Raw genomic sequence first — 27,551 nt, 5'->3', positions numbered from 1 at the left:
AACCCCCCTGCACCGATCTCCTCGACAGCTGGCAGGCTTTGTGGCCACAGCAGGGGCTAGCAGGGTTGCAGCTTTCATCCTGCTGCACCTTAACACACACAGTGTCACCCATGTCATGAGTTTTGCTTGTCATAGATTCATAGACGTAGGGTCAGAAGGGACCTTGTAGATATTCTAGTCCGACCCCCTGCCGTGGGCAGCAGAGGAAACTGGGCTCAAGTGACGCCAGCCAGGTAAATGTTGAGCCTCCTCTTAAAGACCCCCAGGGTAGGAGCCAGCACCACCTCCCTTGGAAGTTGGTTCCAGATCCTAGCCGCCCTGACTGTGAAGTAGCGCCTCCTGAAGTCTAGTCTAAACTTACTCTCTAGCAACTTATGGCCATTATTCCTTGTTACTCCAGGAGGCGCTCGGGGGAACAAGGTCTCCCAAACCCTGCTGGTCCCCCGTAGTGAGTTTATAGACGGCCACCAGGTCCCCCTCAGCCTTCTCTTGTGAAGGCTGAACAGGTTCAGGTCCCGTAGCCTCTCCTCGTAGGCCCTGCCCTGCTGTCCCTGGATCATGCGAGTGGACCTCCTCTGGACCCTCTCCGTGCTGTCCACATCCCTCCTGAAGTGCGGCACCCAGAATACTCCAGCTGTGGCCTGACCAGTGTCGCAGAGAGGGGGAGGATCACCTCCTTGGACCTGCTCATGATGCATCTGTGGATGTACGACAAGGTACAGTTAGCCTTACTGACCATGTCCTCGCATTGTCAGCCCACGTTCATCTTGGAGTCAATACTGACTCCAAGATCTCTTTCTGCCACCGTGCTTTCGAGAAGGGAGTTCCCCAGCCTATAGGTATGCTGCTGGTCCCTATTGCCCAAGTGCAGCACCCTGCACTTGTCAGTATTGAATCCAATCCTATTTTCATTTGCTCACCCCTGTAACCTGTCCAGATCCTGCTGTAATCTGTCCTTCGCTTCTAGCGTGCCCACCTCACCCCAAATCTTGGTGTCGTCTGTGAATTTAAACAGGCTGCTTTTCACCCCGTTGTCCAAGTCGCTAATAAAGGAATTGAAGAGTGCGGGCCCAAAGACCGAGCCCTGGGGGACTCCACTGCCCACTTCTCTCCAGGTCGAAAATTACCCACTCAATAACACTCTCTGAGTACGACCCTTCAGCCAATTTGCAATCCATCCGACTGTGTAGGCATCAATGCCTGCAGTCACCTAGCTTTTTAATGAGAATGGGGTGGGAGAAGTATCAGAGGCCTTCCTGAAGTCCAGAAAGACTACATCTGCTGCGACACCTATGTCCAGGGATTTTGTGACCTGACTGTAGAAGGCAATCAGGTTGGTCTGACAGGACCTGCCCCGAATGAAACCATGCTGGTTGCCCTTGAGCATCATCCCCGCTGCCGGCCCATCACAGATGTCCTCCTTGATAATCTTCTCAAAGAGTTTCCCCAGAATCGAAGTAAGACTAAGGGGCCTATAGTTGCCCGGGTCCTCCCTCCTCCCTTCTTTAAAGAACCCCTGCACCTTTTAAAGAACCCCTGTCCGCAGCTTGAGTACGGTTTCCCCCAAAACCTCTGCACCTGTTTACTTGAAACTCGGCAGGCTTTGTGCCCTCCGCAGGGGCTACCATTCCTGCAAGTCTCATCCAAGTCAGGCCACGAATGACAAAGCTGTAGGCTGTTTTGTCCTTCCCCATTACAGCCCATGGTGAAACCTCGAAAGTTTTGATGGACCGCAACACAACGGCCGTTTCGAATCAAAACAAAACTCGAAATGAAACGCTGCCATTTCGCACAGCCCTGATATACATACACAAATCAAACCACATATAAAATGACATACATTTTCCTCCTGGTAAAGAAAAACCACAATATTTCTAATGCTCCGCAGATCCAGCACTATATTATTCCATTTAAGATCCAAACAAGAATAACAGCAACAACACAACTTTATTGCAATGTTCACTAATTTGCTAAATAATATATTAGGTTTAAGAAGCACAAGAAACTAGGCAAAAATGGTCACCGCAGTCAACAGGCATTGATTTATGTATCCTGCAGTTGTTAGACTTCAATGCTCATCTCTCATTCAGATTCATCAGAGAAAATCTCACCTTCCTTGAGCAGCTTCACAGCGCCTCTGATGCCGCCCTGGAAATGCAAAGCTGAAGCTCAGCAATCAGCTGAAGACCAAGGCTGGGAGCCAGGAGAAGCCAAGTGCAGGAGACAGGAGGCTTGTCACAGCAGGACTGCACACTGTGCTGCGCACCCAGGGCCCCTCTGGTGCTAAACATAGGTGGTGCTCCCGGCAGCCAACCAGGGTGCTGGCAGCTCCTAAATCGGGGCGGAGGTTGCTAGCTGGGCTTGCAGCGGGTGTAGCTGCTGCAGGACTTGGCACAGGCTGGCCTGCCTGCTCAGCGCCCCTGACACCCCCATGCCATCATCCTCTGTCCCATCTTTTAGCCTGTCTGGGGAGTGGCGGCTGTGGCCTGGTGGATGGTAGGTCTCGGCGGGCATCCCTCTATGCAGTCAGTCACACAGGAGGCTCCCAGCCCTTCCAGCTCAAACAACCCAGACTCCACGCCACTCCCACGTGGGGGGATAAAAGCCAGGTGTCCAGCCTTCCCCTCATCAGATGCCCCTCCAGATCTGGGAGAGTACCCAGGTGTCCCAAACTATCCCCCTGCTCCTGGCAGGACCTCAAGACTCGGCAGTGTGGACTGTCAGGAGGGTATGAGCACAAAGGAGAATTATAGAGGTGAATGAGTGTGCTCCAGGATACTAGAATATTAGGGTTAAAAGGGACATCAGCAGGTCATCTAGTCCAACCCCCTGACCAAACCAGGACCAGCCCCAACTAGATCATCCCAGCCAAAGCTTTAGTCTAGCCCAGTCTTGAAAGCCTCCAAGGACGGCGATTCCACCTCCTCTCTGGGGAACCTGATCCAGGGTTTTACTGGAACCTCCCCAGTGCTGAATAGAGGGTAGGAATCACTTCCCTTGACCTACCTGCAACACACGCACCCATCCAGCCCAGGATCTCGTTAGCCTTCTCGGCAACAAGGACACACTGCTGGCTCATATTCAGTGTATAGTCCACGGCAACCTCCAGGGCCTTGTTCTTCAGGAACCTGTTGGAGTAGCCCCTACAGGACACTCATGGAGCCAAATAGCTTTGGCACTAGCAGGGAAGCCTCAGTATTCCCAAAGGGAGATTACAACGTGCTGCATTTCACCCACACGATGGGTGCCTTCCTTCTTTCCCCACCCTTCCACAGAAGAGGTAGGACTTGTCACAGGCTGCACCTCCTTTACCCCTACTATTGCATTTAACCCAGAAAAGAGACCGTATTACCTCCTAGCCAGAAGTTCATTCAAAAGGGCAGGGTCCTCGTTGCATACGACATGGGTGTAATGCCTCAAGGGTGACCAGCTCCTGCTCCCGAGGGTGAGCAACAACCCTGGAATTGAGGTGAATTTCTGGAAAGGGAAGGAGCTAGGAAATAACATGGAGATGTGTCCTGGTCTATTCCCAATTCACACCTCTGGAGAGGACAGAGAGACCAACCACAAGGATATCATGTTAAGTTGTGGGCCCGGACTAACAAGGACTCTTTCACCAAGCTGAGGGACTAGTAGATACGCTGGAAGGTAGGGCGAGGATTCAGCGTGACCTCGACAAATTGGAGGATTGGGCTGAAAGAAATTTCATGAGGTTCAACAAGGACAAGGGCAGAGTCCTGCACTTAGGATGGAAGAATCCCATGCACCAGTGCAGGCTGGGAGGGACTGGCTGGGCAGCAGCTCTGCAGTAAAGGACCTGGGGGTGACAGGGGACAAGAAGCTCAATCTGAGCTAGCAGTGTGCCCTTGTTGTCAAGAAGGTTAACAGCATCCTGGGCAGCACTGGTGGCTGTGTTGGCAGTAGGTCATTTATTCCCCTCTATTCAGCACTGGTGAGGCCACATTTGGAGTCCTGTGTTCAGTTTCGGGCCCCCTCCTGCAGAAAGGACGTGGACAACCTGGAGAGTCCAGCACAGGGCAACAAAAATATTGAGGGTCCTGGGGGACATGACTTGTGAGGACAGCGTGAAGGAACTGAGCTCATTTAGTCTGGAGAAAAGGAGACTGAGAGAGGACATAATAGCTGCCATCAAGTACCTGAAGGGGGGTTCAACAGAGGATAGCACTAGATTGTTCTCAGTGGAGCTAGATAATAGAACAAGGAGCAATGGTCTCAATTTGCAGGAAGGGAAGTTTAGCTTAAATGTTAGGAAGAATGTGTTACAATATGAGGGTATTAAAACACTGGAAGAGGTTACCCAGAGAGGTTGTGCAATCTCCATCCTTGGCTGGGATAATCTAGTTGGGGATGGTCCCGCTTGAAGCAGGCAGTTGGACTTGATGACTTCCGGAGGTCCCTTCCACCCCTAATTTTCTACGAGTCTATGAAGGAGAGGAGGGGGCAACTGGCACCTGGTGGCGCAAAGCCCTGACAAGAGGCTGAGAAGCAAAATCCACCACACTGGGCTCACGGGGTGGCAGAAGAGGCTTCTTGCAGGCTCCGATGGGAATATGCAGGCCTGGGAGAGGGGTGATGTGGTGGGAAGGAAAGGCAAGATCAGGGTTGCTTAGAAGCAAGGAATGCTCCCCCAGACATGAGTGTCCTCCTTCTTGCAACTCAAGAACCTAACATACCAAACCCTGGGACCAAGAGGGAGGACAAAGCTGGGATTCAGCCAAAAACAGCCCCTGGATGTCATTAGGAGCCACTTGCAGAAGGCATCCTATTGTGAAGGTAATTCTTCTGCCTCTGGGAGCACTGGCTACTTTTAGAGTAAGATGGGGATGGCACAGGCTCCAAGGCTGATGTGAAGATCATCTCTTCACAGGTTCCCCGACCATCAGGGCTGCCCTCTGCCCACGGTGTTTCTATTTAACCGCTGCCCCTCAGCAAACCTGGGAGGTCAGCCTCTCTGTTGTTGGGCTCTGCAGTGCCCAAGAAAAGCTGAATGAAAGGTCAATTGTTCCTGCACTGCACCAGCATGAGACTGCTTCCCTGTATGTAGACACAGGTGAGTGCTGCGCAGGTATACTTCCCCAAACCCTTCTTGCTGGCAGAATTATGGATGCATACAGATAGGGATGCACTGGTGCAAGGCCAGTTTGGAGGAGCAGAGGAAGCATTTCCTACACTCCGAGCACTAATGTGGTTTCTTGTCTCTGTGAATGAGCTGGTGCTGGGACAGGTGGGAGGATCAGATGAAGCTCTTCCCATGCTCCAGGCACTGATGTGGCTTCTGCCCTGTGTGGATACGCCGGTGCCAAGCCAGGCTGGAGGAATGAGTGAAGCTCTTCCCACACTCTGAGCACAGATGTGGCTTCTCCCCTGTGTGGATACGCTGGTGCCGAGCCAGGCTGGAGGAATGAGTGAAGCTCTTGCCGCACTCTGAGCACTGATGCGGCTTCTTTCCTGTGTGGATGCGCAGATGCTGAGCCAGGTAGGAGGAGTGAGTGAAGCTCTTCCCACACTCTGAACATCGATGTAACTTCTCCCTGGTGTGGATATGCTGGTGCTGAACCAGGCTGGACGAATGAGTGAAGATCTTGCCGCACTCCGAGCACTGATGTGTCTTCTCCCCTGTGTGGATACGCCGGTGCCAAGCCAGGCCAGATGAGTAAGTGAAGCTCTTCCCACACTCTGAGCACAGATGTGGCTTCTCCCCTGTGTGGGTACGCTGGTGCTGAGCCAGCCTGGAGGAATGAGTGAAGCTCTTGCCGCACTTGGAGCACTGATGTGGCTTCTCCCCTGTGTGGATCAGCTGGTGCTGGGTCAGGTGGGAGGATTGGGTGAAGCTCTTCCCACACTCTGAGCACTGATACGGTTTCTCCCCTGAGTGGATACGCTGGTGCTGAGCCAGGTAGCAGGATCGAGTGAAGATCTTCCCACACTCTGAGCATTGATGTAGCTTGTCCCCTGTGTGGATACGCTGGTGGTGAGCCAAGCTGGAGGAGCGTGTGAAGCTCTTCCCACACTCCAAGCACTGAAGTGGCTCCTCCTTTGTGTGGATGCGCTGGTGCTGAGCCAGGCTGGAGGAATGAGTGAAGCTCTTCCCACACTCTGAGCACTGATGTGGCTTCTTCCCTGTGTGTATACGCTGGTGCTGAGCCAGGCTGGAGGATCGGGTGAAGCTCTTTCCGCAGTCTGAGCACAGATACGGCTTCTCCCCTGTGTGGATACGCTGGTGTAGAACCAGGTAGGAGAAGTGAGTGAAGCACTTCCCGCAGTCTGAGCACTGATGTGGCTTCTCCCCTGTGTGGATTTGCTGATGCTGAGCCAGGCTGGAGGACTGAGTGAAGCTCTTGCCGCAATCTGAGCACTGATGTGGTTTCTCCCCTGTGTGGATACGCTGATGCCGAGCCAGGTGGGAGAAGTGAGTGAAGCTCTTCCCACACTCTGAGCACTGATGTAGCTTCTCCCCTGTGTGGATACGCTGGTGCTGAGCCAGGTTGGAGGACTTGGTGTAGCTCTTCCCACACTCTGAGCGCTGATGTGGCTTCTCCCTCGCATGCATGCAGCAGTGCCTGACGAGGCTGGAGGAATGCCTAAACCTCTTCACATGCTTGAAGAAGCGGTGTGGCAGCTCCCCCATCTGTATACACTGGTGCTGGGACAGGTCTTGCCAGCAGGTGAAGTTCTTCTTGCACTCAGTGCAGCGGTGTGTCTTCCTCCCCAGGTGGATGTACTGGTGCTGAGACAGGAAGAAGAAATGGGTGAAGGCCTCACCACACTTGACACAGCAGTGCTAATGCTTCCCCCTCTGTACACGTAGGTACTTGACCAGGTATCTGGGGCGCACAAAGCTTTTTCCCCATTTGGTGAAACAGTGGGGGAGTTCTCCAGAATGGGTCTGAGAGTGAACAGTCAGGGTGGAGAAGCAGGAGCAGCTCTTCCCCTACTTGGTGCATACGTGGGGCTTCTTCCTAGTATAGCCTTATCTGGGGAGGAGCCAAGAGTGATGGGCACTTAAAGGCTTTCCTAACTTTCAAGCAGGGGTGGGCTCTGCCCTTGTGCTTGGTAGTGAGCTCCTGCTTCCCTCCAAGGCCCTTCCCAATGCCTTGGCTGGGATGCAGTGCATCTTTCCAGCGGCTCTTTAGGTCTCTCAGCTCCACAAAGTGTTCCCTGCACCCAGGGCTCTGTCTAGGCTCTGCCCCTTCTCCACTCTCATGCTCAACTGAAGATGGTACCTGGTTCATTGCTCCGTTCCCCAGCTTTTGGGGCCTCCCCTGACTCTTGTGCCATGGCTGCTTCTCAGGTCTCAGGGAGTCCATCTTGCCCAAACTCCCTAGGGAAGTTCGTGCTGGCTCCAGGGCTGCAGGCCATCCCAGAGGAGTCTTCTCCTCAGCTGTGCTCAGCAGCCAGGCCCCTCCTACACGGGGAAGAGAAACACCAGATTAGTGCCCACCCTGCTGGCAAAGAGCAAACACTGCTATTCCTTCTGCTGGGTATCAGAGCAGGCCTGGACATTGGCACTTGTGTTCCCTCAAGAAAACAAGGTCTTTCTCCCCAAACCCCAAGTGCTGGGGGTGAGGGCTAATGTTCCCTACTTGGTGCGGTTCAGAGCAGGACTCTCAATAGTTTCTGGTGCAGCTGTCAGCACCCATTACCTCAGGCCCTGCTGGGAGAAGCACATGTGGGACATGTGCAGTAAGGCACTATCTGAATGGTTTCATGCTCTAAAGGGCTGAGGAGGAGGGGACGACTTGGAGCTGCAGGTCTCTCTTCTGAAAGGAGCAGAGCTGTACTTCCTGCCTGCTTCCAGGGCCAGGTCTGGTGCAGGGAATGAGTCCATGGAGCTTTCCCTCTGCTGACACGTCCCAGGAGGGTCCATGTCACAGGAGTCTGCACTGGGTTCAAGGCCTTGGTATGAACCCGAACCTGGACTCTCTGCTGAGTCTCAGCTTCATAACACTCAAGGCCTCAGAGAGGAAACAGGAAGGGGCAATACTGGTGCAAAACACGCGGGATATCAACATGAAAATACATGAAAGCTTCTGAATCCCACTCGTGCCATGGAGACCTTTAATGCAGCCTGAGACCATGATGAAACACTTCCTGGGTTCCAGGTCAACCTGACCAGGGGAAACCAGGGAAAGCATCAGCTTCTTTCTTGTTCTACAGTAACAGCTACACAGAGCCTCTGCATACCATGCTGATTTCCATGGGGGACCAGAAATCCCATCATGCCATGGGACAGCCTGTTACAGAGGTATGGCTACCTTTGACTGGGGAATGAACTCTTATATTGCTGTGTGAAGATGGAAGTAGAAGAACACGGTATCCCAAGGAAACCAGATCTGGGCCAATAAATCAAGACAGCAAACCTGATTGTCCTCTGACATCTGTCTTTAGAGGGAGAAGGGAACAGTTGCTTGTCTCCACATCCTTGGATTTCAGCAACTGGGAACAACACATGTCTAGACACGCTACAGCATACCCTACTGTATTCGATGTCAGCAACCTGCATGGCAGCACAGAGCAGGTCTGCACTTTCCAGGTCCCCCTGGCATGCTTGGCAGGAGCATTACTTACAGCAGAGTCGGGTGGACAGGACAGCACAACTCACCTGACAGCGGGTCCTCGAACCTTGAGATTTCCCGACCGTCCTCATCAGAGACCCAGAGCTCCACTTGTCCTTGCTGGATGCTGCAGATCAAGTCAGGTGTGGGACCTTGATATCCTGTTTAGGGAGGTAGTTAAAGATTAGTGACTGCGTACCACATGAAGAATAACTAACAGAGTCATCAGGGATAGGCATGAAGATGCACTGATACCTGACGTAGGAGGGAGCAGAAAGATAAAGCTTTTACCGTTTGCAAAGTACCAAAAAGAAGAGACATCGGACACACTTGTGGATGGATAACATTTGTCTTATCACTGTAATTCCAGGCAAATGAGTGGACACGAGGTTATTTTCAGTCCAGGTTTAAACAGAGGGCCTGTGGCAATGAAAAGCATCAATGACAGGTGACAGAAAACGAGACTTTTTTTTTTCTGGGAGAGAAGCTAATTCATCATCTCCAGAGCACAGGAAAGGATGATTTTATTATAACTGTATTTGCAGTTGAAGCAGTCATCCCATCCAATCAGAGGATCATCCCAGGAGGGGAACGAGTACACAGGCTGGCAAAGACTGCAGGGTTCAATACAGTTCCTGTGGCTCAAGGAGACGGACAAGAGAAGGCAGAAGGAGACATCTCACAGCATGTGAAAGGGCATAATGTAGAAATGGTCTATATCCACTTTGTTCAGCTAGAGAAGGCATTTGAGCATTTCCCTAAGAAAATGCTTTGGGGGGCAGTGGGGGCAAAAAAAAAAATCAGAAAAGCAAACTACCCTAAGTAAATGTTAATACATACCTGAACGCTGCTCACAAGCCTGAACAAGCACCTGTATTAGATTCTCTGGATATGAAACTGGGTTTTTGCTAGTACCTGCACCTAGGCCCACTTCTTCTTATTACAGTGATGGGTGTCTGATCTGCACAGGGATTTTAGAAAGAGAAGAGGAAAACTTTTGAGACTGGCAGAGCCAGCTTGAGAGCACAGGTCTTAATGTAAACACAGCAAAGCCAGAGTCTCTGGTGTACGAGAATGAAGACAGCAGGGAGGAATGGAGACAGAAGCTTCCAGTGACCCCTTGCTAGGAGTACCTGGGATACATCAAGTGTGCATGTCACTACAGGAAGAGTGGAGGAAATGCATTATCCACGTGCTGTAGCATGAGTGGCTGGTAAGACTTCCGTCAACTTCTGCTGGGTCATAACCAAAGGAGGAGAAAAGGGGATTTAGATACCCCAGAACTGAGCACGCTGGGATTGCTAAATGTGTTTGGAGAGGACAAGCTAGGCAAAAGAGGGAGGAAATCAGAATAGTTTTCCCCAAGGAAAAGATTGCAGGGCATTTAAGTACAATGAACTGGACATGATATAACCTCGCTGAGAAGGGAAAGGAGATCAGTCAGGGTGGCCAGAATCTGGAATGGGCTTGCAAGAGAGATGGTGCTATCCCCTGCCCTCAGGGTTTTCAAGACAAGGCTGGATTGGCATCTGGCTGGGGTCATCTCAGCCCAGCACTCTTTCCTACCCATGGCCGGGGGTCGGACTCGATGATCTGGTGAGGTCCCTTCCGACCCTAGCATCTATGAACCATGTTGTCAAGAAACTGCTGCACATGGAAGCACCAGGAGTTACAAGACTGGGGAAGACAAAAGTGAAGGCGGATTGATGAAATGAAGGAGGATCTATCAGTATGAAATGTGAGACGGGTCTGATCACTGACAAAGCAGTGGGGAGAAACATTTTCACCACCAGCCAAAAGTGCTCGAGGGTAAGTGTGAAACACAGGAAGCCGACTATGAAACTCCAGAGGTCACATAGAAATACAGGAAGTCAGGGTTGGAAGGGACCTCAGGGGGTCACATCTAGTCCAAACCCCTGCTCAAAGCAGGACCAGCCCCAACTAGATCATCCCAGCCAAAGCTTTTAGCCGGGTCCTGAAACCCTCCAAGGCTGGAGCTTCCACCACCTCTCTGGGTAACCCGTTCCGGTGTTTTCCTACCCTCCTAGTAAGAACCTTCTTCTAACATCAAACCTAAACTTCCCAGGATGCAACCTGAGACGGCTGCTCCTTGTCCTGTCATCCGCCACCGCTGAGAACAGTCTGGCTCCATTCCCTTTCGACCCTCCCTTCAGGTAGTTGAAGGCTACTATCAAGTCCCCTCTCCATGTCCTCTTCTGGAGTCCCCCGTGGTTCATCCTTGTCCGCCACACAAAAGACCTGGGTTCAACTTCAGAAACCTATACAAATACAGCCAGGGAGGCACGAAACGTCTCAGTGGCCTAAAGGGGGTGGAAGGTCTGGGCAGCCTCCGCTCCTCCAAACAACTCCTGCCTGGGCACATGCATCGAGGGCCTGGGTGACCTCCCATGCATACACCGTGATCTGGAAAGATCAATGGTTGCCAAGCAGTCTCCTCTTCTCTAGGCTAAGTAAGTCCTGTTCCCTCAGTCTTTCCTCACAGGTCATGTCCCCCGGCCCCTTGACATTTTTGCTGTCTATCACTCGACTCTCCCCTGTTTGTCCATACCCAAAGGCCCAAAACTGAACACAGGACTACATGTGGCCTCACCAGTGCTGAATAGAGGGGAGGAATCACTTTCCTTGACCTGCTGACAACACACGCACCCATGCAGCCCAGGACGCCGTTAGCCTTCTTGGCAGCAAGGGCACACTGCTGGCTCATTTTCAGCTGATTGTCCACTGTAACCCCCAGGCCCTCTTATGCAGAGCTGCTGCCCTGCCGGACACCCCCTGCTAAGCCAAGCTGGTCTTCTGCCATGCTTGTTAATTTTCCTGCACTCTCGGTAAGGCTTCTGTCAAGTACTCCAGAGAGAAGCAAGAACCAGAGCTTTACCCAGGGAAACGAGGGCTTGGAAATTCTTCAGCATCTGGTCCCGGTAAAGCACCTTGTCGTCATCGTCCAGCAGCTCCCACTCCTTCTGTGTGAAATACACGGCCACGTCCTCAAACACCTCCTGGAGCTGCAGGCACAAGTGTTACACCATCAGTGTCTCCTCTTCCAGCTGCTTCCAGCCCCCACAGCCCTGTCTGGGATCACTCTGTACTGTAACTAGTGGCAGGCTTTGCCCTGACAGGCAGGGATGCAAAATTCCCCATGCGCCCTGACCAGGCCTTCCCATGCCAGCACCCCTGGCTCCCTGCACTTGGGAGGGAGCTCCTGCTAATGCAGCTTGGCGTGTTTGCAGCCTCCATCACCACAAGTTTGACACTCTTCAGGGCTCTCCGCTCTCCAAGGTCTTTATACCACCCCTGGCTCCTCCTGCCCTCTGCCTCACCTATGCTCCCACCCTCAGCTGAACTGGGTGCCCTGCTCACCTCCCAGCTCTCCCCCTGCTCTGGAGGCCTGCCCTGCCCCCTCTGCACTTGGCCCGGCTCAGGTGTCAGGGAGCTCCTCTCCTCCAGTCTCCCTGGGGAAGTCCTCTGCAGCTCCAGGATTACAGGCCCCTCCTCGGGAGACTGCTGCTCCGCTCTGCTCAGGGTCCCAGCACCTGCAGGTGGGGAAGAATACACAGGTTAGCCCTGGTGCTGCTGGCACGGGAGAAGCCCTGCTCGTCTCCTGGACTGGCCTGGGACTAAGCATGGTGGAGGCTTCAGTGTGAGAGAGGAGGAGGAGGAGAAGGAAGACTCAAGGTCGCACAGCTCTTGCTAACAGACCTCCACGGGCATGAGGCTGGAGATGAACTTCAGGAACTCTGTGCCAGCGTGGGGTGGTGATCACACCACGTCAGAGCCTGCAGGGACATCGCTCCCTGGGACAGAAGCTCGAGGGATTTTGGGGGTTTATCAGTGTGCACGTGTTAAGGGAGGGGGAGGGGAAATGCAAGGTCAGTCTTCTCCAGGGCGTGTGAAATGTTTCCAGGAGAACTGGGGGAACAAGAACATCCCGTCTGTTGGAGCGCTGACCCCACCAAAACGTTGCAGCAGAGAGATTTCTCCACTGGGGGACGGTGTCTCCTGCTGCGGGAAAGGGTCGAGCCAGCGCTCCTTACCTGCTGCTGGGGAAGGGCCTCGTCTGGGGCACCAGGCTGAGCAGCTGTTGTCTGCTGACACCTCCCGGGTCCGCTTGGTGTCAAGGGAACCTGCAGCCTGGGTTAGCTGCGCCTGACCCAGCCGGGGGCCCCGGGGAGTCTCCTTTCCCCGACCCTCATTGCACAGAGGGTCAGGGGGCCGGGGCCGGGCCGGGGCACACTGACTCTTCAAACGTGAGTGACATCACCGGTTGTTACCATGGCAGCACGACAAGGCCCGGGCAGGAGAAAGCCCCTCTCGGGGGCGGGGCAGACACGCCGGCTCCGCCCCGTGCGCAGCACACACGCGGGCACCAGACCCCCGAGGAGGCCTCCGTCCTGGACCTCACCTGGCTCCCGGGGCACACGGCGGGGCTCCTCCCCCGGCCCTGCCCTGCCCTTCCCCTCCGTGCCCGCTCCTCCGCCCGCCGGGCCGCCCCATCCCCACGCTCCCGCCCGGGCCACGCCTGACTGCAAGCCCCGCCCCCACCGTTGTGACGCTGGGTGACGTCGCGGTGCTCCACTCCCGCCCGGCCCGCGTTAACCCGCTCGTGGCCGCAGGCGGAAAATGAGCAGCGCGAGACAGACCGGGGCTCGCAGCCCCGCCCACACACCCCCTGCACCGCGGCCCTCCAGCACCCCCACCCTGGGGACCCCACGTGTGCCCCCGCCCACCAACACCCCACCCGGGGATCCCACGTCCCCTGGCCCTGCAACACCCCACCCCAGGGAAGCCACTGGTGCCCCGCCCCCAGGACCGCCACTCCTGGCAACACACGTGTCCCCATGCACCAACCCCCCTCCCCGGGAAACCCACGTGTCCCCCGCCCTCCAGCACCTCCACTCCGATGATCTTCCGAGGTCCCCGCCAGCCTCACAGTCTAGGACTCCATGAGTGGCTGGAGCCTTAGTCTTAGGAGAGATGGCTTTGAAAGGGTTCTTCCAGGCCGAGCCCCCTGCCCCTACCTCCTTCACAGCCGGCAGCCTTTGTGGCCACGGCAGGGCCTAGCACGCAGGCCTGCAGTAGTTCCCGCCCCGCCCAAGACAGACACGGTCCCACAAGCACCCGGGGCACGAGCTGTGTCTCTTGGCAGCTAGAGGCGCAGAGCCCCGAGCCCCCGCACCCATCTCCTCCACAGCTGGCCGGCTCCATGGCCTCCGCAGGGGCCACCGTCCCTGCAGCTGTCACCCCGCTGCACCGTAACACACACAGTCACCCATGTCATGCGTTTTGCTTGTCCACAGCTTGAGTACGGTTTCCCCCAAACCTCTGCACCTGTCTACTTGAAACTCGGCAGGCTTTGCGGCCTCCGCAGGGGCTACCATTCCTGCAAGTCCCATCCAAGTCAGGCCACGAATGACAAAGCTGTAGGCTGTTTTGTCCTTCCCCATTACAGCCCATGGTGAAACCTCGAAAGTTTTGATGGACCGCAACACAACGGCCGTTTCGAATCAAAACAAAACTCGAAATGAAACGCTGCCATTTCGCACAGCCCTGATATACATACACAAATCAAACCACATATAAAATGACATACATTTTCCTCCTGGTAAAGAAAAACCACAATATTTCTAATGCTCCGCAGATCCAGCACTATATTATTCCATTTAAGATCCAAACAAGAATAACAGCAACAACACAACTTTATTGCAATGTTCACTAATTTGCTAAATAATATATTAGGTTTAAGAAGCACAAGAAACTAGGCAAAAATGGTCACCGCAGTCCACAGGCATTGATTTATGTATCCTGCAGTTGTTAGACTTCAATGCTCATCTCTCATTCAGATTCATCAGAGAAAATCTCACCTTTCTTGAGCAGCTTCACAGCGCCTCTGATGCCGCCCTGGAAATGCAAAGCTGAAGCTCAGCAATCAGCTGAAGACCAAGGCTGGGAGCCAGGAGAAGCCAAGTGCAGGAGACAGGAGGCTTGTCACAGCAGGACTGCACACTGTGCTGCGCACCCAGGGCCCCTCTGGTGCTAAACATAGGTGCTCCCGGCAGCCAACCAGGGTGCTGGCAGCTCCTAAATCGGGGCGGAGGTTGCTAGCTGGGCTTGCAGCGGGTGTAGCTGCTGCAGGACTTGGCACAGGCTGGCCTGCCTGCTCAGCGCCCCTGACACCCCCATGCCATCATCCTCTGTCCCATCTTTTAGCCTGTCTGGGGAGTGGCAGCTGTGGCCTGGTGGATGGTAGGTCTCGGCGGGCATCCCTCTATGCAGTCAGTCACACAGGAGGCTCCCAGCCCTTCCAGCTCAAACAACCCAGACTCCACGCCACTCCCACGTGGGGGGATAAAAGCCAGGTGTCCAGCCTTCCCCTCATCAGATGCCCCTCCAGACCTGGGAGAGTACCCAGGTGTCCCAAACTATCCCCCTGCTCCTGGCAGGACCTCAAGACTCGGCAGTGTGGACTGTCAGGAGGGTATGAGCACAAAGGAGAATTATAGAGGTGAATGAGTGTGCTCCAGGATACTAGAATATTAGAGTTAAAAGGGACATCAGCAGGTCATCTAGTCCAACCCCCTGACCAAACCAGGACCAGCCCCAACTAGATCATCCCAGCCAAAGCTTTAGTCTAGCCCAGTCTTGAAAACCTCCAAGGACGGCGATTCCACCTCCTCTCTGGGGAACCTGATCCAGGGTTTTACTGGAACCTCCCCAGTGCTGAATAGAGGGTAGGAATCACTTCCCTTGACCTACCTGCAACACACGCACCCATCCAGCCCAGGATCTCGTTAGCCTTCTCTGCAACAAGGACACACTGCTGGCTCATATTCAGTGTATAGTCCACGGCAACCTCCAGGGCCTTCTTCTTCAGGAACCTGTTGGAGTAGCCCCTACAGGACACTCATGGAGCCAAATGGCTTTGGCACTAGCAGGGAAGCCTCAGTATTCCCAATGGGAGATTACAACGTGCTGCATTTCACCCACACGATGGGTGCCTTCCTTCTTTGCCCACCCTTCCACAGAAGAGGTAGGACTTGTCACAGGCTGCACCTCCTTTACCCCTACTATTGCATTTAACCCAGAAAAGAGACCGTATTACCTCCTAGCCAGAAGTTCATTCAAAAGGGCAGGGTCCTTGTTGCATAGGACATGGGTGTAATGCCTCAAAGGTGACCAGCTCCTGCTCCCGAGGGTGAGCAACAACCCTGGAATTGAGGTGAATTTCTGGAAAGAGAAGGAGCTAGGAAATAACACAGAGATGTGTCCTGGTCTATTCCCAATTCACACCTCTAGAGAGGACAGAGAGACCAACCACAAGGATATCAAGTTAAGTTGTGGGGCCGGACTAACAAGGAATCTGTCACCAAGCTGGGGAAGTAGTTGATATGCTGGAGGGTAGGGCGAGGATTCAGAGTGACCTCGACAAATTGGAGGATTGGGCTGAAAGAAATCTCATGAGGTTCAACAAGGACAAGGGCAGAGTCCTGCACTTAAGATGGAAGAATCCCATGCACCGGTGCAGGCTGGGAGGGACTGGCTGGGCAGCAGCTCTGCACTAAAGGACCTGGGGGTGACGGGACAAGAAGCTGAATATGAGCTAGCAGTGTGCCCTTGTTGTCAAGAAGGTTAACAGCATCCTGGGCTGCACTGGTGGCTGTGTTGGCAGTAGGTCATTTATTCCCCTCTATTCAGCACTGGTGAGGCCAAATTTGGAGTCCTGCTTCCTCAGACATCAGTGTCCTCCTTCCTGTAACTCATGAGCCTAACATACCAAACCCTGGGACCAAGAGGGAGGACAAAGCTGGGATTCAGCCAAAGAGAGCCCCTGAATGTCATTAGGAGCCACTTGCAGAAGGCATCCTATTGTGAAGGTAATTCTTCTCCCCCCGGGAGCACTGGCTACTTTTAGAGTAAGATGGGGATGGCACAGGCTCCAAGGCTGATGTGAAGATCATCTCTTCACAGGTTCCCCGACCATCAGGGCTGCCCTCTGCCCGTGGTGTTTCCATTTAACCGCTGCCCCTCAGCAAACCTGGGAGGTCAGCCTCTCTGTTGTTTGGGCTCTGCAGTGCCCTAGAAAGGCTGAATGAAAGGTCAATTGTTGCTGCACTGCACCAGCGTGAGAGTCCTTCCCTGTATGTAGACACAGGTGAGTGCTGCGCAGGTATACATCCCCAAACCCTTCTTGCTGGCAGAATTATGGACGCACACAGATAGGGATGCACTGGTGCAAGGCCAGTTTGGAGAAGCAGAGGAAGCATTTCCTACGCTCCGAGCACTGATGTGGTTTCTTGTCTCTGAATGAGCTGGTGCTGGGACAAGTGGGAGGATCAGATGAAGCTCTTTCCATACTCCAGGCACTGATGTGGCTTCTCCCCTGTGTGGATACGCCGGTGCCAAGCCAGGCTGGAGGAATGAGTGAAGCTCTTGCCGCACTCTGAGCACTGATGCGGCTTCTCCCCTGTGTGGATACGCTGGTGCCGAGCCAGGCTGGAGGAATGAGTGAAGCTCTTGCCGCACTCTGAGCACTGATGCGGCTTCTTTCCTGTGTGGATGTGCAGATGCTGAGCCAGGTAGGAGGAGTGAGTGAAGCTCTTCCCACACTCTGAACATAGATGTAACTTCTCCCCTGTGTGGATATGCTGGTGCCGAGCCAAGCTGGAGGAATGAGAGAAGCTCTTGCCGCACTCTGAGCACTGATGAGGCTTCTCCCCTATGTGGATACGCCGGTGCCGAGCCAGGCCAGATGAGTAAGTGAAGCTCTTCCCACACTCTGAGCACAGATGTGGCTTCTCCCCTGTGTGGGTACGCTGGTGCTGAGCCAGCCTGGAGGAATGAGTGAAGCTCTTGCCGCACTTGGAGCACTGATGTGGCTTCTCCCCTGTGTGGATCAGCTGGTGCTGGGTCAGGTGGGAGGATTGGGTGAAGCTCTTCCCACACTCTGAGCACTGATACGGCTTCTCCCCTGAGTGGATACGCTGGTGCTGAGCCAGGTAGCAGGATCGAGTGAAGATCTTCCCACACTCTGAGCATTGATGTAACTTCTCTCCTGTGTGGATACGCTGGTGGTGAGCCAAGCTGGAGGAGTGTGTGAAGCTCTTCCCACACTCCAAGCACTGAAATGGCTCCTCCTTTGTGTGGATGCGCTGGTGCTGAGCCAGGCTGCAGGAATGAGTGAAGCACTTGCCACACTCCGAGCACTGATGCGGCTTCTTTCCTGTGTGGATACGCTGGTGCTGAGCCAGGCTGGAGCATCGGGTGAAGCTCTTCCCACAGTCTGAGCACAAATACGGCTTCTCTCCTGTGTGGATACGCTGGTGCAGAACCAGGTAAGAGAGGTGAGTGAAGCTCTTCCCGCACTCCGAGCACTGATGTGGCTTCTGCCCTGTGTGGATTCGCTGATGCTGAGCCAGGTTGTACGACTGAGTGAAGCTCTTGCCGCACTCTGAGCACTGATGTGGCTTCTCCCCTGTGTGGATCAGCTGGTGCTGGGTCAGATGGGAGGATCGCGTGAAGCTCTTCCCACACTCTGAGCACTGATACGGCTTCTCCCCTGTGTGGATGAACTTGTGTTTGGTCAGGTGGGAGAACTGAGTGAAGCTCTTTCCACACTCTGAGCACTGATGTGGCTTCTCCCCTGTGTGGATACGCTGGTGCTGAGCCAGGCTGGAGGATCGGGTGAAGCTCTTCCCACAGTCTGAGCACAGATACGGCTTCTCCCGTGTGTGGATATGCTGGTGCTGAGCCAGGTAGGAGAAGTGAGTGAAGCATTTACCATACTCAGAGCACTGATATGGCTTCTCCCCTGTGTGGATTTGCTGATGCTGAGCCAGGCTGGAGGACTGAGTGAAGCTCTTGCCGCAATCTGAGCACTGATGTGGTTTCTCCCCTGTGTGGATACGCTGATGCCGAGCCAGGTGGGAGAAGCGAGTGAAGCTCTTCCCACACTCTAAGCATTGATGTAGCTTCTCCCCTGTGTGGATACACTGGTGCCGAGCCAGGTTGGAGGATTGGGTGTAGCTCTTCCCACACTCTGAGCACTGATGTGGCTTCTCCCTCTCATGCATACACCAGTGACTGAGGAAGCTGGATGAATGCATAAACCTCTTCACGGGCTTGATGCAGCGGTGTGGCAGCTCCCCCATCTGTATACACTGGTGCTGGGACAGGTTTTGCCGGCAGATGAAGCTCTTGCACTCAGTGCAGCGGTGTGTCTTCCTCCCCAGGTGGATGTACTGGTTCTGAGACAGGAAGAAGAAATGGGTGAAGGCCTCACCACACTTGACACAGCAGTGCTAATGCTTCCCCCTCTGTACACATAGGTACTTGACCAGGTCTCTGGGGCGCACAAAGCTTTTTCCCCATTTGGTGAAACAGTGGGGGAGTTCTCCAGAATGGGTCTGAGAGTGAACAGTCAGGGTGGAGAAGCAGGAGCAGCTCTTCCCCTACTTGGTGCATACGTGGGGCTTCTTCCTAGTATAGCCTTATCAGGAGAGGAGCCAAGAGTGATGGGCACTTAAAGGCTTTCCTAACTTTCAAGCAGGGGTGGGCTCTGCCCTTGTGCTTGGTAGTGAGCTCCTGCTTCCCTCCAAGGCCCTTCCCAATGCCTTGGCTGGGATGCAGTGCATCTTTCCAGCGGCTCTTTAGGTCTCTCAGCTCCACAAAGTGTTCCCTGCACCCAGGGCTCTGTCTAGGCTCTGCCCCTTCTCCACTCTCATGCTCAACTGAAGATGGTACCTGGTTCATTGCTCCATTCCCCAGCTTTTGGGGCCTCCCTTGACTCTTGTGCCATGGCTGCTTCTCAGGTCTCAGGGAGTCCATCTTGCCCAAACTCCCTAGGGAAGTTCGTGCTGGCTCCAGGGCTGCAGGCCATCCCAGAGGAGTCTTCTCCTCAGCTGTGCTCAGCAGCCAGGCCCCTCCTACACGGGGAAGAGAAACACCAGATTAGTGCCCGCCCTGTTGTCAAAGAGGAAACACTGCTATTCCTTCTGCTGGGTATCAGAGCAAATGAGATGGGTATCAGAGCAGGCCTGGACATTGGCACTTGTGTTCCCTCAGGAAAACAAGGTCTTTCTGACAAAACCCCAAGTGCTGGGGGTGAGGGCTAATGTTCCCTACTTGGTGGGGTTCAGAGCAGGACTCTCAATAGTTTCTGGTGCAGCTGTCAGCACCCATTACCTCAGGCCGTGCTGGGAGAAGCACATGTGGGACATGTGCGGTAAGACACTATCTGAATGGTTTCATGCTCTAATGGGCTGAGGAGGAGGGGACGACTTGGAGCTTCAGGTCTCTCTTCTGAAAGGAGCAGAGCTGTACTTCCTGCCTGCTTCCAGGGCCAGGTCTGGTGCAGGGAATGAGTCCATGGAGCTTTCCCTCTGCTGACGCGTCCCAGGAGGGTCCATGTCACAGGAGTCTGCACTGGGTTCAAGGCCTTGGTATGAACCCGAACCTGGACTCTCTGCTGAGTCTCAGCTTCATAACACTCAAGGCCTCAGAGAGGAAACAGGAAGGGGCAATACTGGTGCAAAACACGCGGGATATCAACATGAAAATACATGAAAGCTTCTGAATCCCACTCGTGCCATGGAGACCTTTAATGCAGCCTGAGACCATGATGAAACACTTCCTGGGTTCCAGGTCAACCTGACCAGGGGAAACCAGGGAAAGCATCAGCTTCTTTCTTGTTCTACAGTAACAGCTACACAGAGCCTCTGCATACCATGCTGATTTCCATGGGGGACCAGAAATCTCATCATGCCATGGGACAGCCTGTTACAGAGGTATGGCTACCTTGGGCTGGGGAATGAACTCTTACATTGCTGTGTGAAGATGGAAGTAGAAGAACACGGTATCCCAAGGAAACCAGATCTGGGCCAATAAATCAAGACAGCAAACCTGATTGTCCTCTGACATCTGTCTTTAGAGGGAGAAGGGAACAGTTGCTTGTCTCCACATCCTTGGATTTCAGCAACTGGGAACAACACATGTCTAGACACGTTACAGCATACCCTACTGTATTCGATGTCAGCAACCTGCATAGCAGCACAGAGCAGGTCTGCACTTTCCAGGTCCCCCCGGCATGCTTGGCAGGAGCATTACTTACAGCAGAGTCGGGTGGACAGGACAGCACAACTCACCTGACAGCGGGTCCTCGAACCTTGAGATTTCCCGACCGTCCTCATCAGAGACCCAGAGCTCCACTTGTCCTTGCTGGATGCTGCAGATCAAGTCAGGTGTGGGACCTTGATATCCTGTTTAGGGCAGTGGTTAAAGGTTAGTGACTGCGTACCACATGAAGAATAACTAACAGAGTCATCAGGGATAGGCATGAAGATGCACTGATACCCGACGTAGGAGGGAGCAGAAAGATAAAGCTTTTACCGTTTGCAAAGTACCAAAAAGAAGAGACATTGGACACACTTGTGGATGGATAACATTTGTCTTATCACTGTAATTCCAGCAAATGAGTGGACACGAGGTTATTTTCAGTCCAGGTTAAAACAGAGGGCCTGTGGCAATGAAAAGCATCAATGACAGGTGACAGAAAACGAGACTTTTTTTTTCTGGGAGAGAAGCTAATTCATCATCACCAGAGCACAGGAAAGGATGATTTTATTATAACTGTATTTGCAGTTGAAGCAGTCATCCCATCCAATCAGAGGATCATCCCAGGAGGGGAACGAGTACACAGGCTGGCAAAGACTGCAGGGTTCAATACAGTTCCTGTGGCTCAAGGAGATGGACAAGAGAAGGCAGAAGGAGACATCTCACAGCATGTGAAAGGGCATAATGTAGAAATGGTCTATATCCACTTTGTTCGGCTAGAGAAGGCATTTGAGCATTTCCCTAAGAAAATGCTTTGGGGGGCAGTGGGGACAAAAAAAACATCAGAAAAGCAAACTACCCTAAGTAAATTTTAATACATACCTGAACGCTGCTCACAAGCCTGAACAAGCACCTGTATTAGATTCTCTGGAAATAAAAACTGGTTTTTGCTAGTACCTGCACCTAGGCCCACTTATTCTTATTACAGTGATGGGTGTCTGATCTGCACAGGGATTTTAGAAAGAGAAGAGGAAAACTTTTGAGACTGGCAGAGCCAGCTTGAGAGCACAGGTCTTAATATAAACACAGCAAAGCCAGAGTCTCTGGTGTACGAGGATGAAGACAGCAGGGAGGAATGGAGACAGAAACTTCCAGTGACCCCTTGCTAGGAGTACCTGAGTTACATCAAGTGTGCATGTCACTACAGGAAGAGTGGAGGAAATGCATTATCCACGTGCTGTAGCATGAGTGGCTGGTAAGACTTCCATCAACTTCTGCTGGGTCATAACCAAAGGAGGAGAAAAGGGGATTTAGATACCCCAGAACTGAGCATGCTGGGATTGCTAAATGTGTTTGAAGAGGACAAGAGGGAGGAAATCAGAATAGTTTTCCCCAAGGAAAAGATCGCAGGGCATTTAAGTACAATGAACTGGACATGATATAACCTCGCTGAGAAGGGAAAGGAGATCAGTCAGGGTGGCCAGAATCTGGAACGGGCTTCCAAGAGAGATGGTGCTCTCCCCTACCTTGGGGTTTTTCAAGACAAGGCTGGACTGGCATCTGGTTGGGGTCATCCGAGCCCCGGACTCTTTCCTACCCATGGCCGGGGGTCGGACTCGATGACCTGGTGAGGAGCCTTCCGACCCTAGCATCTATGAACCATGTTGTCAAGAAACTGCTGCACATGGAAGCACCAGGAGTTACAAGACTGGGGAAGACAAAAGTGAAGGCAGATTGATGAAATGAAGGAGGATCTATCAGTATGAAATGTGAGACAGGTCTGATCACTGACAAAGCAGTGGGGAGAAACATTTACACCACCAGCCAAAAGTGCTCGAGGGTAAGAGTGTGAAACACAGGAAGCAGACTATGAAACTCCAGAGGTCACATAGAAATACAGGAAGTCAGGGTTGGAAGGGACCTCAGGGGGTCACATCTAGTCCAAACCCCTGCTCAAAGCAGGACCAGCCCCAACTAGATCATCCCAGCCAAAGCTTTTAGCCGGGTCCTGAAACCCTCCAAGGCTGGAGCTTCCACCACCTCTCTGGGTAACCCGTTCCGGTGTTTTACTACCCTCCTAGTGAGAACCTTCTTCTAACATCAAACCTAAACTTCCCAGGATGCAACCTGAGACGGCTGCTCCTTGTCCTGTCATCCGCCACCGCTGAGAACAGTCTGGCTCCATTCCCTTTCGACCCTCCCTTCAGGTAGTTGAAGGCTACTATCAAGTCCCCTCTCCGTGTTCTCTTCTGGAGTCCCCCGTGGTTCATCCTTGTCGGCCACACAAAAGACCTGGGTTCAACTTCCAGACACTTATACAAATACAGCCAGGGAGGCATGAAACGTCTCGGTGGCCTAAAGGGTGTGGAGGTCTGGGCAGCCTCCGCTCCTCCAAACAACTCCTGCCTGGGCACATGCATCGAAGGCCTGGGTGACCTCCCATGCATACACCACGATCTGGAAAGATCAATGGTTGCCAAACAGTCTCTTCTCTAGACTAAATAAGTTCCGTTCCCTCAGTCTTTCCTCACAGGTCATGTCCCCCGGCCCCTTGCCATTTTTGTTGTCTATCACTCGACTCTCCCCTGTTTGTCCATACCCAAAGGCCCAAAACTGAACACAGGACTCCACATGTGGCCTCACCAGTGCTGAATAGAGGGGAGGAATCACTTTCCTTGACCTGCTGACAACACACGCACCCATGCAGCCCAGGACGCTGTTAGCCTTCTTGGCAGCAAGGGCACACTGCTGGCTCATTTTCAGCTGATTGTCCACTGTAACCCCTGTCACAACCCAAAGTTGTGATTTTTTGTTTGTGTGTGCGCTTCGGCACTGCTAAATTATTTCCCATCAATTTGTGACTTTCTTTGCATGGTAGAGCTCTCTGCTGCTAGAGAGAGCTCTGGTGCAATGGGGGATTTCCCGCCGAATTGTAGCTTCTTTGCAGTGTGCATCTCTTTCTTGCACCGTAGTGATACACGCTGTAAAGAAGTTCCCGCCATTTGTATTAGGGTCCATGCCATGTTATTAGCTGACTCCTAATTTAGGCACACGTGGCGGCTAGCAATTGGCTTGCTAGCCGTACTTAAGGCTTGGGTAGTTTCTGCCCAAGCTGGAGGAGGGAGGAGAGAGAGAGATTCTGTGTGAAGATCTCCAAGCGCTGTGGACCCTCGCGGACCCGGCGCGCCTCTCCTAAGCAGGCAATGGAGGCTTAATAACCGAACCCACGGAGCATTAACTACTCCGGAGGGAAGAATGAACCGCGCATCTAGCCTCTCCCCGTCGCTGAGCGCAATCCTAGACGTATCCCTTTCCTGTAATTTCGGACCCCGCGGAGCCTAGCAAACTCCGGGGAAAACTTATCGGACCCGCGGAGCCTGAATAACTCCGGGGAAACTTTTCGAATTCAACTTAACCGGACCCGCGGAGCCCAGCAAACTCCGTGGGAGCAATCGTTTTGTCAGAGTCCTCCAACGAGGGTTGAAGCGGGAGCTGTGCCTGGAAACTTATCCAGCCTACACCGATACCATCTTTGGGTGTAAGTAAACAATCTTATCAATCAACCGTTACGCCTCCGTGACTAATTCTAACTCGTGTGCACAAGACCGTCCCGCAGTTTCTCCCACCCCGCGTGCCCGGGCTGCCAGCCACAGCCCGTGTGCACAAGAGACGGGTCCGGTATGACCCCGGTTCGCCCCCGGCTTGCCCATGGCAGCCAGAATGGGATCAGAATCACCGCCGCCCATGGCAACGAGGGCGGGATCGGGACCCGGCCCGCACAACCCCCAGGCCCTTTCATGCAGAGCTGCTGCCCTGCCGGACACCCCCTGCTAAGCCAAGCTGGTCTTCTGCCATGCTTGTTAATCTTCTCAATCCTGCACATCAGGATGGTTTGTTCCTGCACTCTCGGTAAGGCTTCTGTCAAGTACTCCAGAGAAAACCAAGAACCAGAGCTTTACCCAGGGAAACGAGGGCTTGGTAATTCTTCAGCATCTGGTCCTGGTAAAGCACCTTGTCGTTATCGTCCAGCAGCTCCCACTCCCTCTGCGTGAAATACACGGCCACGTCCTCAAACACCTCCTGGAGCTGCAGGCACAAGCGTTACACCATCAGTGTCTCCTTTTCCAGCTGCTTCCAGCCCCCACAGCCCTGTCTGGGATCACTCTGTACCGTAACTAGGTGCAGGCTTAGCCATGGCAGGCAGGGATGCAAAATTTCACATGCGCCCTGACCAGGCCTTCCCATGCCAGCACCCCTGGCTCCCTGCACTTGGGAGGGAGCTCCTGCTAATGCAGCTTGGTGTGTTTGCAGCCTCCATCACCACAGGTTTGACACTCTTCAGGGCTCTCCGCTCTCCAAGGTCTTTATACCACCCCTGGCTCCTCCTGCCCTCTGCCCCACCTATGCTCCCACCCCAAGCTGAACCAGGTGTCCTGCTCACCTCCAAGCTCTCCCCCTGCTCTGGAGGCCTGCCCTGCCCTCTCTGCACTTGGCCCGGCTCAGATGTCAGGGAGCTCCTCTCCTCCAGTCTCCCTGGGGAAGTCCTCTGCAGCTCCAGGATTACAGGCCCCTCCTCGGGAGGCTGCTGCTCCGCTCTGCTCAGGGTCCCAGCACCTGCGGGTGGGAAGAGAGTGCACAGGTTAGCCCTGGTGCTGCTGGCACCAGGAAAGCCCTGTTCGTCTCCTGGACTGGCCTGGGACTAAGCATGGTGGAGGCTTCAGTGTGAGAGAGGAGGAGGAGGAGAAGGAAGACTCAATGTCAAACAGCTCTTGCTAACAGACCTCCACGGGCATGAGGCTGGAGATGAACTTCAGGAACTCTGTGCCAGCGTGGGGTGGTGATCACACCACGTCAGAGCCTGCAGGGACATCGCTCCCTGGGACAGAAGCTCGAGGGATTTTGGGGGTTTATCAGTGTGCACGTGTTAAGGGAGGGGGAGGGGAAATGCAAGGTCAGTCTTCTCCAGGGCGTGTGAAATGTTTCCAGGAGAACTGGGGGAACAAGAACATCCTGTCTGTTGGAGCGCTGACCCCACCAAAACGTTGCAGCAGAGAGATTTCTCCACGGAGGGACGCTGCCTCCTGCTGCGGGAAAGGGTCGAGCCAGCGCTCCTTACCTGCTGCTGGGGAAGGGCCTCGTCTGGGGCACCAGGCTGAGCAGCTGTTGTCTGCTGACACCTCCCGGGTCCGCTTGGTGTCAAGGGAACCTGCAGCCTGGGTTAGCTGCGCCTGACCCAGCCGGGGGCCCCGGGGAGTCTCCTTTCCCCGACCCTCATTGCACAGAGGGTCAGGGGGCCGGGGACGGGCCAGGGAACACTGACTCTTCAAACGTGAGTGACATCACCGGTTGTTACCATGGCAGCACGACAAGGCCCGGGCAGGAGAAAGCCCCTCAGGGGCGGGGCAGACACGCCGGCTCCGCCCCGTGCGCAGCACACACGCGGGCACCAGACCCCCGAGGAGGCCTCCGTCCTGGACCTCACCTGGCTCCCAGGGGGGCGGGGGCTGCTCTCCGGGCACACGGCGGGGCTCGCCCCCCGGCCCTGCCCTTCCCCTCCGTGCCCGCTCCTCCGCTTGCCTGGCCGCCCCGCGGGCCTCTGGCTGCTGCGGGCAGGAGCGGGCAGGCTGGCGCAGCGCGCCCCGGGGCCGCATGTCGTGTGGGGACACGTCCCGGACGCCGCGCTCACCGCCACCTGGGGACCAGACACGCGGTCACGGGGAGCCGGGCCCGGGCGCGCCGGCCGGGGAGCGTCCCCAGGGGCACGGCACGGCACGGCACGGCGCGCTGCCGGCCGGCCACATCAGCGCTGTCCCGGGACACTGTCCTACCCCCGCGCCCGCGCCTGGAAACCCCGCCCCCGCCTTTGTGACGCCACGTGACGTCGATGGTGCTGCCGTTCCCGCCCGGCTCGCGTTAACCCGCTCGTGGCCGCAGGCGGCAAAGGAGCAGCGAGACGGACCTGGCCACGTGCCCCCGACTCCTCCAGCACCCCCACCCGGGGAGCCCACGTGTGCCCCATCCTCCAGCACCTCCGCCCCAGGGAGCCCGCGTGTGCCCCGGCCCTCGAACTCCCCCACCCCCGGGAACCCACCTGTCCCCCCCGCCCCTCCAGAAACCCCACTCCGGGGAACCCAGGTGTCCCCCCGCCCTCCAACACCCGGACCCCGGGCAACACACGTCCCCCTGCCCTCCAACACCCCCACCATGGGGAGCCCACGTGTTCCCCCGGCCTCTCCGCCCTGTCCCCCAAGTCAGCGGTGCCCCTAGCCTGCACAGCCCCCTTGCAGGGACCCTGGGGATCTGGCTCAGCTGGGCTGCGCTCACCTGCCCCTCGTGCAGCTCCCCCGAGAGCAGGCGCATGGGCTCGGCCCTGGCCCGTGTGGGCTGCAGAGGGGGACACGGGTCAGCGGGGCTGTGCGCCCCTCGTGACCCCTGACCCCTCCCTCTGACCTTTCAGAAGGCGAGGTATGCAATGTCAACCTGCCCTCTCCTGTCCAGGGGGCAAGTGACCTGGTTTTGAAAGGCGATGAGGTTGGTAAGGCAAGACCTGCCCGCGACAAAGCCATGCTGGCTGTTGATCCAATCTTCCCTTTTGCAAGCATATCGCACATAGACTCCTTGATGACCTTTTTTAGGATTTTCCCTAGGATGAAAGACTGATTGGCCTGTTGTCACCCAGGTCCTCCCTCCTTGTGGATGGGCACAACATTGGCCCACTTCCAGTCCTCGGGGACTTCTCCCGAGTGCCACGACTTATGGAAGAGGTTCTCCAGGGGCTCCGCTGTGACTTCCACCAGCTTCTTCAGCACTTTCGGATGAAGATCATCCGGTCCCGCTGACTTGCATAGGTCTAATTTTATTAATTGGTCCTACACCGATTCTACAGCAATAGTCGGAAGGCGATTATTCCTG

At 54.6% G+C, this 27,551-nt stretch overlaps 1 pseudogene; it reads right to left on the bottom strand.

The window, feature by feature from the left end:
• Positions 1-1,928: 1,928 nt before the first annotated feature.
• Positions 1,929-26,485, bottom strand: LOC102561393 (zinc finger protein 850-like; annotated as a pseudogene).
• Positions 26,486-27,551: the final 1,066 nt, after the last annotated feature.

The sequence above is a fragment of the Alligator mississippiensis genome, chromosome 15 (genome assembly GCF_030867095.1).
Source record: "Alligator mississippiensis isolate rAllMis1 chromosome 15, rAllMis1, whole genome shotgun sequence".
Taxonomy (NCBI): domain Eukaryota; kingdom Metazoa; phylum Chordata; order Crocodylia; family Alligatoridae; genus Alligator; species Alligator mississippiensis.
Note: the sequence above shows the minus strand (reverse complement) of the source record. Positions and strands in the feature narration are given on the sequence as shown.